The 12285-nt window shown below is 42.3% G+C and overlaps 1 protein-coding gene across 20 annotated transcripts in view; it reads right to left on the bottom strand.

The window, feature by feature from the left end:
- The window catches only part of PRR16 (proline rich 16), a 197471-nt gene that overhangs the window by 75962 nt on the left and 109224 nt on the right, over positions 1 to 12285 (bottom strand). The window contains exon 2 of one of the 20 annotated variants that reach the window (XR_014787711.1): positions 3802 to 3929. The exons of the other annotated variants lie outside the window; for them this stretch is intronic. The gene's annotated coding sequence lies outside the window, so the exon portion shown is untranslated. The remainder of the gene's footprint in view (positions 1 to 3801; positions 3930 to 12285) is intronic. 20 annotated transcript variants of the gene reach the window in all.

Here is a 12285-nt window from a genome sequence, read left to right as displayed (position 1 = left end):
ATCATTATCTGTATCTTTGGATTGGAAGAATTTCAATTTCAGAAATGAATATATTTCCCAAGTTGCTGTATGCAATTGATAATGCTGTGATTTCTATTCCAAATCAAGATACTTAGAAAATGCTAGGAACTAATTATGAATTCTCTATGGGCATATTAAATAAAACAAGGGTTGCTATGTCCAAATTACAAAGATTTTATCAGGTATTGAGAGTTCCAAATATAACAACAACAACAATAACAACAACAAAAACTGGCACAACTGAAATTATTCCTTGAAGGCATGTTAGCAAATAAGGTTGTGAATAAATGTTAATAATAAATAAATGTAAATTAATAATATGAACTGCCTCCAGTAACAAATTATCAAACCAAGTTGTATTGCTGCCCTTAAACTTTGCAACGTCTATTTTTAAACAAACAAAATCACTCAAACTTTATTATTAAGGAGAAATAATTATTGTGTAACCTCACTACTAGAAGAATCAGAAAAATTTAAGAAGTACAGTAGTGTATGCATCTCATTATTATCCTCTGTTATGTTTAACAATGACTTTAGACTGAGTGATAATATTACTAATTGAAAAAATAGTATTGGATCCAGACTAAGTTCGTCATGTTCTAGTCCCATTAAAATCATTTGGACTTATTAATTAGTAATTAGTAATTTGTCCCATTGATTTCAATGCGACTAAAGTGTGACTAACAACATGAGGTCACTTAAAGTGGGGATGGACATGGGCGCACATGCAAACCCCACCCCCAACATCTCCATGCCCCCAGCTGTCTTAAAGATCTTTAGTGCGAATATCTGAAAAGGACTTATAAGTATTTTGACTTGACACACTTACAACACTACCTGCATTGTAAGCCCATTCAGCTGGACACATTTACAAGCCCTTTTCAGAGCTTTGTGCTAAACACACAAAGCTTTGTAAGGCAGCTGGGGTATGGACATGTTGGGGGTGGTACTTGCATGTGTGTCAATATCCTGTTCCCACTTTAGGCCTCATATTGCAGGCAAGCGCCTTCATACACTTACTGTCTGAATCCAATTCACTGTAATGTTTTAAGACAGAAAGGTATCGTACATGAAGAAACATGTTTAAGATGGATATTGGGTTAAAATTAGAGAATATGCTACAGTAGTTTCAATATTTAAAATTATAACAAGAGGCGACTCTACACATGGACGTCACCAGATGGTCAATATCGAAATCAGATTGATTATGTCCTTTGCAGCCAAAGATGGAGAAGCTCCATACAGTCAGTAAAAACAAGACCTGGAGCTGACTGTGGCTCAGATCATGAGATGCTTCTTGCAAAATTTCGGCTTAAATTGAAGAACGTTGGGAAAACCACTAAACCATTCAGGTATGACCTCAATCATATCCCTTATGAATATGCAGTGGAGGTGAGGAATAGATTTCAGGGATTAGACCTGATAGACAGAGTGCCTGAGGAACTATGGACGGAGGTCCGTAACATTGTTCAGGAGGCAGCAACGAAATCCATCCCAAAGAAAAAGAAATGCAAGAAAGCCAAGTGGCTGTCTGATGAGGCTTTACAAGTAGCTGAGGAAAGAAGGGAAGCGAAAAGCAAGGGAGAAAGGGGAAGATATATCCAACTGAATGCAGAGTTCCAGAGAATAGCAAGGAGAGACAAGAAGGCCTTCTTAAATGAACAATGCAAAGAAATCGAGGAAAACAACAGAATGGGAAAGACTAGAGATCTCTTCAAGAAAATCGGAGATCTCAAGGGAACGTTTTGTGCAAAGACGAGCATGATAAAGGACAAAGAAGGCAGGGACCTAACAGAAGCAGATGAGATTAAGAAGAGGTGGAAAGAATACACAGAAGAACTATACAGGAAAGATCTTAATGTCCTTGATAGCCATGATAGTGTGGTCACTGAACTTGAGCCGGACATCCTAGAGAGTGAAGTCAAGTGGGCCTTAGGAAGCATTACTAACAACAAAGCTAGCGGAGATGACAGTATTCCAGCCGAGCTATTTAAAATCCTAAAAGATGATGTTGTTAAAGTGCTGCATTCAATATGCCAACAAATCTGGAACACTCAACAGTGGCCACAAGACTGGAAAAGGTCAGTTTACATTCCAATTCCAAAGAAGGGCAACGCCAAAGAGTGTTCAAACTACCGCACAATTGCGCTCATTTCACATGCCAGCAAGGTAATGCTCAAAATCCTACAAGCTAGGCTTCAGCAGTATGTGAACCGAGAACTACCGGAAGTACAAGCGGGGTTTCGAAGAGGCAGAGGAACTAGAGATCAAATCGCCAACATTCGCTGGATCCTGGAGAAAGCAAGAGAATTCCAGAAAAACGTCTATTTCTGCTTCATTGACTATGCTAAAGCCTTTGATTGTGTGGATCACAACAAACTGTGGCAAATTCTTAAAGTGATGGGAGTACCAGACCACCTTACCTGTCTCCTGAGAAACCTGTACGAGGGTCAAGAAGCAACAGTAAGAACCAGACACGGAACAACCGAGTGGTTCAAAATTGGGAAAGGAGTACGACAAGGCTGCATATTGTCACCCTGCTTATTTAACTTATATGCAGAGTACATCATGAGAAATGCCGGGTTGGATGAATCAGAGGTCGGAATTAAGATTGCCGGGAGAATTATCAACAACCTCCGATATGCAGACGATACCACCCTAATGGCAGAAAGCGAGGAGGATCTCAAGAGCCTCTTGTTGAGGGTGAAAGAGGAGAGTGCAAAAGCTGGTTTGAAACTCAACATTAAAAAAACTAAGATCATGTCATCTGGCCCTATCACTTCCTGGCATATAGAAGGGGAAGAAATGGAAGCAGTGACAGATTTTACTTTCTTGGGCTCCAAGATCACCGCAGATGGTGACTGTAGCCATGAAATTAAAAGACGCTTGCTCCTTGGGAGGAAAGCTATGGCAAACCTAGACAGCATAGTAAGAAGCAGAGGCATCACCTTGCCGACAAAGGTCCGTCTAATCAAAGCTATGGTTTTCCCAGTAGTAATGTATGGCTGTGAGAGCTGGACTATAAGGAAGGCTGAGCGCCGAAGAATTGATGCTTTCGAACTGTGGTGCTGGAGAAGACTCTTACGAGTCCCCTGGACTGCAAGGAGGTCAAATCAGTCCATCCTAAAGGAAATCAACCCTGACTGCTCATTGGAAGGACAGATACTGAAGCTGAAGCTCCAATATTTTGGCCACCTAATGCGAAGAGAAAACTCCCTGGAAAAGACCCTGATGCTGGGAAAGACTGAAGGCAAAAGGAGAAGGGGACGGCAGAGGATGAGATGGCTAGATAGCATCACGGATGCAATGAATATGAACTTGAGCACGCTCCGGGAGAGAGCACAGGACAGGAAGGCCTGGCGTGCTATGGTCCATGGGGTCACGAAGAGTCGGACACGACTGAACGACTGAACAACAACAACATGCCATAAGAAACAGACTCATTGGTAAACTAAGTATGAATTTATCAAAATGTTAGAGTTAACTTTGTAAATCTTCAACTAGGAAAGGATTATTACCTAAAATATATGACATTTTGTAAAATATTCACAAACCTAACAAAACTAAAGGTGAGAACATGTTTGGAATATTCACAGTTTCACAACAAACCTGGAACTTTATATTTAGGACAGGTCTGTGTTTAGCTCCATGTTTTAACATAAAAGGAAATCACTATTAAAATAATGTACTATTGGTATTTAACCCCAGTAGGATTAAATCAAAAAATATAAAATACAGTTGTATCCAATTGTGTTCACTCCACAAACGAAAGGCATTTACCTGCAGAATGGAGAGGGAGGTGATTTTTGGCAATTCACCCTCCTCCCTGCAGTCCTCTGTACCCCCTGCCCCAATCTGCTCTGGATGCATATAGCAGAGATGGCAAAAGATAATTGAATATATTCAGCCTAGAGAAGGAAGGAAACAAGTAGGAACTTTTTATGAGGCTTCCATTACTATTTATTAACTTGATGAGAAATAGTTATTGGCTTGGATCCAGACACTGCCTTCCATGGACAAAAGGGTTCCTTCCATCTGCAAAGGGTTAAGCACAGAGTTCCAAAGGTGCTTTGTCTAATTTGTCCGATTAGCAAACTAAATGTTCTGCTAATCATGCATAGCAGAGCCATGCGTGGTTGGCTTACTTTATTTTATTTATTTTATTATTAAATTTATTAATCGCCCATCTGGCTGGTCACCCAGCCACTCTGGGTGATGTACAACATACAATAAAACAGTTTAAAACAATAAAATTCTACAATAAAAACATTTTCTAAAATACCCTAACCCACCCCAAATGCTTATACTTTAGTATAAGCACACACAGGCCCAGTTTGGATTGGTACCATAGCAATTCAGGACAGAAGACATAAGCTTCACCCCATCCCATTTTTGGACCAAAATTCCACCATCACCACGGGGGAGGGGGGGACTCTATTGGAACCCATCAATGGTAATGCCCATAGGGGTTTTATCATACATATTTGCATGTATCATGTAACACACTCACACAGAGAGATCAATGTCCTCACAGCGGCCCATATACCACAGTAGCTTTTAATCAGAGTTGAGAGTGATGCAGACAAAACGAATTAAATAAAATTAATAAAATTCAATTCTGTGCAAAGAAAAGCTGAATTTTGCAACCTGTATTGAACTGTGCAAACTGATGAAGTTTTATTTTGCATTGTTCATTCTACATCTGCTAGTCATAGCTAGAAACAAGGAGCTATGTGGGCACTGAAGTCGTGCCCCAGGCAACAACTTGAAAGCTCATACGGTTCTCCCCTCTGGCTCCTGAGATTTCACTGGGCATTTCCCTGACATTTCCAATCATATATTTTCAACCATAAAGGACAGACATCTGGAGTGGTATCTAATGTTGTTGCTCCAACATGAGGATCCCTTCCAGGAATATAATTCTCCTTCCTAAATAGAAGTTCCTTCCATTCATGGAGTGAACTTACTGGATACCACCCTTGTTCCCACCTCCCCTTTTAAAAGAAAACTATAATTCTCAGGCAGCTGGGAAAGGAATCTGCCAAACTCACATTCTGTTCTTTGTCCATGCTAATATAGAAGCACAGGACACACAGAACATTGCTTTATCACTGTTCTACCTATCAAAAGTTTTGCTGTGTACACACTTATCTTTGATAATTTATTGTGAGTTTTGGATTATCTGTGATTACCAAAAGCTTTCTCTTCCCAAGGAATAGAAGCAATGATATAGTTCTGAGCATGAAAGCAAATGAGAGCAATGAATAGAACTACTGGTTCTATGGTAAATCCTGAAGATTTTCCTGACCTTTACGCTAGAGCAATCATCCTGCTGTGACAAGGGATGGAAAATACAGTCTTCTTCTCCCTGCTTTCACAGACCCTATAATTTCATTTGTAAAGAGAACTGAACTTCTAGAAATCACTTCTTAATTAAATGCCTGGCATAATCTTTGGGGATAACACCAGAGTAGCATCAACAAAAAGAATGTGGGTGTACTGATTGTACCAGCTTAAGAAGAGTTCTAGAATACCAACATGAGGAAGACTTAACTATTAATCTACAGATACAGTCTGTCTGTGCTGTTCAGTTGTGTAATATACTTCCACCAGTTCTCCTAGCAAACAATTCAAGAAACTTCTCTCCTAGCTAACATTCGAGCTCATTTATGATGCATTTCTCAGACGAAAACAGAAGATCAGCTGTTTATTCAACACCCTTCTTCCAAGTCAGTTATGGTGTTTCAATCCATTAATTTCTCCTTTTATATTTGAGACACTCACAAAAGAGGGAAAGAAGATGAAGACAACTACAAAGGGGTGACATTGTTCATTTCAAGGTCAATGCACCACCTCAAAAAATGTTTAATATAGTACCAGGGATGAGTCCAAAGTTTATTTAAAAGGCACCTTACAAGCTGTATTTAATGACATTCTAAGTGACATACCTTTATTTATTTATAATATTTCTTGGCTGTCTTTAAGGGCAGGAGCCCTCCCAAGGCAGCGCACAACAACAAAACACACAATAAAACACACACACATTGACTCAACAGAAAGATAAAAAGGTTAGCTTTTCAAGTAACCTAGGTTCCATCTGTGCTGCTCTGCCTTAACTGCAGCTAAGATTTAATTAAACCTACCAATAAAACAAACGCCATCCCCTTGCTTAATTAAACTTGTATATGATTGTCCTCCACCTTTTCTCTTTATAATTTTGGATATTACTATTTGCCCAACATTGTGGCAGTCAAAGCCCAGCAGCACATATTTTAAAATACTGCCTATGCCTTTAAAAGCTGTAAAAGCATGTTACTTCCATTTTTCTATGGCATTTGCAACCAGGTGAGTTTCAGAGCAGCAACAATAAGAATTATTTCCTAAGCATGCATTAACAGAGGGAAATTAATGTTCTTTCCCAGGAGCGTCTCCTCTGCTGCCTAGAACTAGTTACATTCATAAAAATCTAAGCATGCCTATTTTCTATTAACTCTAATATCTAAGACATTAGCAGTTACAGTTTCTTCAGTCCATCACTCTGATGGACCAAAATAAGTATGCTGGTAATACTAAAAGGGCATTACAACTTTTCATGTTGGACAGTACAACAACACATAATTGACATTCATGTAGGTAAGTAGAAGGATGATGGCAATCCAGACTTCTGAGAGCTTCAAAATTATTTACATTACCATTCTCCAGAAGTGGGCATGCTGCATTATTTGCTTTTTTTTTTTTGCAAAGCTTCAAAGCTATGCAATTCTGTTCTTCAAAGAACAGAGTGATTACAGATAATTTTCTTGCTACCTAATGCACTACAGACAGCACAGGCAATTATATCGAACTTAGTTGAATTAGTGCCTGAAATATACAAGCAAAACCTATAGATACGTTTTGGATTATCTAGATCCATTTCAGTTGGGCTTCAGGCATGGGACAGAAACGGCCTTGGTTGCCTTGGTGGATGATATGAGGAGGGCTCTGGATAGGGGCGAATGCTGCTTCCTTGTTCTCCTCAACCTCTCAGTGGCTTTTGATACCATTGACCATGGTGTCCTCCTGGACCACCTGGACGGGTTGGGCATTGGAGACACCGTATTGCAGTGGTTCTGGTCCTTCCTCTCCAACAGGTACCAGAGGGTAGCACTGGGAGAGGAGGTTTCGGACCTGTGGCCACTCACTTGTGGGATGCCACAGGGTTCCAGCCTCTCCCCGATGCTATTTAACATCTATGTGAAGCCGCTGGGGGCTATCATCAGGAGCTTTGGGGTGTGGTGTCATCAATATACACATGACACGCAGCTCTACTTCTTGTTCAAATCTTCACCAAGGTTGGCCGTAGAATCCCTGTCTAAATGTCTGGAGACAGTGAGTGGCTGGATGGGGAGGAATAAGCTGAAGCTGAACCCTGACAAGACCAAGGTACTTTTGGTGGGAGACAAGAGGAGGTTGGGGGATGTTGACTTGGTGTTGAATGGCGTACGGCTACCCTTGAAAGACCAGGTCTGCAGCCTGGGGAAAATTTTAGACTCCCAGCTGTCCATGGAGGCTCAGGTATCAGCTGTGAGCCAGACAGCACTGTACCAACTCCATCTGATACAGCGGCTGCACCCCTACCTTCCCGACCATCTGCTCCCATCCGTAGTACATGCCCTGGTCTCCTCTTGTTTAGACTACTGTAATGCACTCTACGTGGGGTTACCCTTGAAGACAGTTCGGAAGCTGCGGCTGGTACAGATTGCGGCAGCTCGCCTGATTACAGGCAGCTGCCGGCGAGATCACATCACTCCAGTGCTGAAGGAGTTGCACTGGTTACCAGTTGTTTTCCAAGCCAAATTCAAGGTGTTGGTTTTGACCTTTAAAACCCTATATGGTTCCGGCCCAGCCTATCTTAAGGAGCGCCTCCAGCAACACCAGACAGGCCGCTTAACAAGACAGTCAAGATCAGCCTTGGATGGCCGTCTCTCTGTCCCATCAGCCAGGACAGCTAGGCTGGTGGGGATGAGGGAGAGGGCCTTTTCTGTGGTGGCCCCCACTCTGTGGAACTCCCTCCCTAGGGAACTCCGCCATGCCCCCTCTTTAATGAGTTTCTGCCGCGCATTAAAAATGTGGTTGTTCAGGCAGGCATTTGGGGTAGGTTAGGGTATTTTTTATGATGTTTTTAATGTAGGATCTTATTCTTTAAACCGTTTTGTTGTTGTACATCGCCCAGAGTGGCTGGGTGACCAGCCAGATGGGCGATTAATAAATTAAATAAATAAAATAAAAATAATAAAATAGATATCATTCCTATTGAAAACTGATTAATTTAATAAAAGAGGGAAACAAAGTTTCATCTGGCCTAGAGACATATAACAGTTTTCTTACTTCATTAATCCCGTTAGGGTGCAATCTTATGGCCACTAGACAGTGGCTAGAGAGCCATAGGATTGGTCGGTTTAAATCTAAAAATGACAAATGAGTGACTAGAAATACTGATCATGTGAGCATGAGAGAGAAAGACTGCTGACAAAGTGAAAAAGATGGCTAATTAAACCAAGAGCACCATGCAAAAAGTGATATACCCTGCAAGCATCACTAGTCATAATATTTCAGACATCCCAGAAACACCAAATAGGTAATCTCAATTGTTAAAAAAAAATAGATCAAAAGTCAAAGTGGGAAGCTCAATGACATTAATGTTTTCATTTCCTTCTTGGAAGTTTCAGTACAAATTGTTCATCCATCAATTAGTACAATAACTAAATAATAGTTTCTTGTTGTCTTATTACTTTGGAAGTGGAGGAATCCATAGGCCTGCAGAAAATGAGTAAGTTTGTATATCTCCAATAAGCAGGGTTGGAAAACCAGTCAACTGCCTAGTCAAATGTTGTCTAGTATTTTATAGGGCTGTGCACAGACACCCCCCCCCCTCGGATCTGCTTTGGATGCCACTTCAGATCCTCCAAAGTGACCCCTATCTGCCTCGGACTGATTTGGAACCCCTCCACTTCGACCCGGATCCAAAGTGAAATTTGGATATCTGGATTACCTGTTTTTGGTGTTTTCCCATTGACCTGCATGGGAGAATACAAATGGTCATAACTTTTTTAGTTTATATGATACAGACATGAACTTTGGAAACCTCTCCACTCCCCAGGAGATGAGGCCACCTGCAAAATTTCAGACAGTGTTGCCCAGTGGTTTTTGTGCTAGGTGGGGTTAAAATCTGATGTTTTCCACAGAAACTCTCAAAGCAAAGAGCTGTAACTTCTCCCTGTTTCCAGACAAGCATGTGACACCTTGGCCTCTCTCAGCCCCCATCGAGGGCATTGCACTCCCCAAAGCCCAGGCAGTTTGGCCCACTGGCTGGTGTGCTAGCCACAGGTGAAATTTGAGGTTTTCCAGGAAAACTCCCAAAGCAGAGACCTGTAACTTCTCTGTTTCTACACATGCACGTGACACCTTGGCCCCTTCCAGCCCCCCCTGAGGGCATTGCACTTCCCAAAGCCTGGGCAGTTTGGCCCACTAGCTTGTGTGCTAGGCACAGGTGAAATTTGAGTTCTACCTGAAAGTCAAAGCAAAATCAGAAGGGATAGTGTGTTGAAGCGGAGCTGACTATGCCTAATCTCTGCTGTAGGTTTCTCTGAAGTACAAAACAAGTTTATTCTGAAGAATCACCAGCTTAGCCTCTCTATGGCTAGCTGCATATACACTTTTCCTGGCAGGCAGGCTGGAAGAGCTTTCTTCTTCTATCTGCTGTTGTTTATTTCTAGCACACGCAAAATGAGTATTTATGGTATTTCAATGTTTGGGGTTTTCTTGGCCAGACCACTTCTGCCCAAACTCAAACAGATTTTAATGTAAAACCTGATTCTACGGACCTGAAGGAAGAGAGTGCTGCAAGTGCATATGAATTACCCAGTTTATCTCTGCTGACCTCAGGCTCCCAGTGGTCTTCTAACAGAGGCAGGAAGACACAGCAATTCTGCCAGTCAGAACCTGTGGTGGTTCTACTGCTCCTACATGCCAGCAAGTGTTTCTATTTGCATTCCCCCCTATTTTTGTCATCTTAGTCTATGTAAATATTTACGTAGACTAAGACGGCCAAAAATAAGGAACGCAAATGGCGGCAGCCGTAGCCACCGCCATTTGCGTACCCGCGTTTTTATTTTTTAAGCCAGACGTGATAGGCTACGTAAGTCTTTACGTAGCCTATCAGGGCTGACTACAGGGACGCAAATGGCAGCGGCTACAGCCGCCGCCATTTGCATCCCTGCTAGCCAGCGGCCAGATGTCCGGCTGCTGGCGGAGCTGGCTGGTGGCTCCGTGGAATCCCGCGCCTCCCCCCCGAGGATTCCGGGGGGAGGGACGGAGTGCCTCCCCCCCCCAGCGGAACCCAGCGGAGCCAGGTAAGGGGACTTTCGTAGATCCCTAGCTTCAACGGGTGCCCGGGCATAAAGGAAACACTCCCATAGGGGAAGCTTGTGCACAGAGTAAAGGACTGATCCCAGGAGAAACATAGCTGTTTTGCTTCTAGAAATCTAGGAAAGCCTCGCTGATAGCAATTGAGAATGAAAGAATAGGAGGGGGAACTACAAGGACTGCACACACGCACACACACTAGATCAGCTAACCATACGCCAGCCTCCTCCCAAAGACACAGCTTGCTCAACAAACACAGCCATTCCGCGAACTTTATATATTGGAACTTTCTGATTGGAGACTGCTGGTGTAGGTTCCACCCGAGAATTCCAATTCACCAAAGCACACGCCTTTCTCCTCCTCCATTAGCCTTCCCTTCCACCTCCCCCGCCTCCCCCACCTCTCGCATCTGCTTGCCTTCCCTCTCCCTCTCCCTCCTCCTCCTCTTACCCCCCTGTAAGAGCATTCTGAAGTTGAAACATTTTGGAGATAGCCTGTCTGGACTGCTCAGGCATTCAGAAGAGCTCCAAATATATGAGGCAGAGGAGGTGCTTCGTGGGGGAGGCATCTCGCCTTGTGGAGCCTCGGTTCTGCTCTGATCCACTTTGTAGCATGAGGAGGGTCCTCTGAATCAGCCCGCTTTGCCTTGTTATTTGGGCTTTGTAACGAGGCAGTGCATAGCCCTAATATTTTACAGTGGTCAAATGTTGTCAAATAGTCCATGCAGCCAAGAATGCCACTGTGAAGGGGGTAACTTACTTTTTTTTATTTCAGTGTGGTATCATTTGTCAGCAAATTACTATTTATTTAGCAAATATTTATTACATTTATATCTCACCTCTAACAGAAAAACAAGTGGAGGCATGACTGGCAGTCAGAATGGAATGACGGGGGGAGTTAGTGTCAATTTGGAATATCATTTACATATTAGGATCAGGGAGAGGAAATGGGTGAGAAGATAGAGAGAGGAGTTAGTGAAGTCAGAGATGTTAAGGGTGCATCGATGGATAGGCCATGCTAGGAGTTGTAAGATTCTTTTCAGTCTAAACATGCATAGGATTTCACCCTAAGTTAGGTTATTAGAACCAATACTCATCATATGACTATTTGATCAGGATGTTACATTCCATGAATGAATGAATGAATATTTACTGTTTAATTACCTGTGATCTGGTCCTGATATATACAGTCAAGTACATATAGAAGAGAGTCTTACTGCTCTCTGCACTTCAGTAGGTAGTGGCAGCAGGTATTGGGGAGTATTAGGGGATCTTTCAACATCACAGACCACCTAAGTTACTTACCCGATGAACTCTAGGGGACAGGGCCTTGTAAAGGACTTTCAAGGAGCTCTTGACTGTATATGTTCTCCTCACTTTTTATCTTCACCACAACTCTGTGAGGTAAGTTAGGTTGAGAGACAGTGACTGGTCTAAGATCACCCAGACAGCTTAATGACCAAGTCTGGATTTGACCCCGGGTACTGAATTTCATTTGAAATCTACCCATCTATAATAAAGGGTAATTGGTGGAAAGGGTATGGTAGTCTTCAAACATAAGATACTTAGGGCTAAAACAGACATTACTTTAAATGTGTGACTAACAGGACATCTTTTTCCATTTTTACTCTAGAGTAGTTGCAGGGCCCCGAAAAGCATTGGGAGGTAGGAGGGATTTTAAGATCCAGATTGGGGCCCCTGGCCTATTCTAAAGTAAAAATGAAAAGAAGACATAACTGCTAGACCCACATTTAAAATAATGTCTGTTCTGGCCCAGAGAGCTGAAATTCAAAGTGTCAGGAAACTAGGATCATAGGTGTGATCATAACAATGGAATAAATGGTTAAAATTATCCAAGGCA

This window comes from Heloderma suspectum, chromosome 2, assembly GCF_057233095.1.
Source record: "Heloderma suspectum isolate Gila_16-S chromosome 2, 16-S_ref, whole genome shotgun sequence".
NCBI lineage: Eukaryota > Metazoa > Chordata > Lepidosauria > Squamata > Helodermatidae > Heloderma > Heloderma suspectum.
Note: the sequence above shows the minus strand (reverse complement) of the source record. Positions and strands in the feature narration are given on the sequence as shown.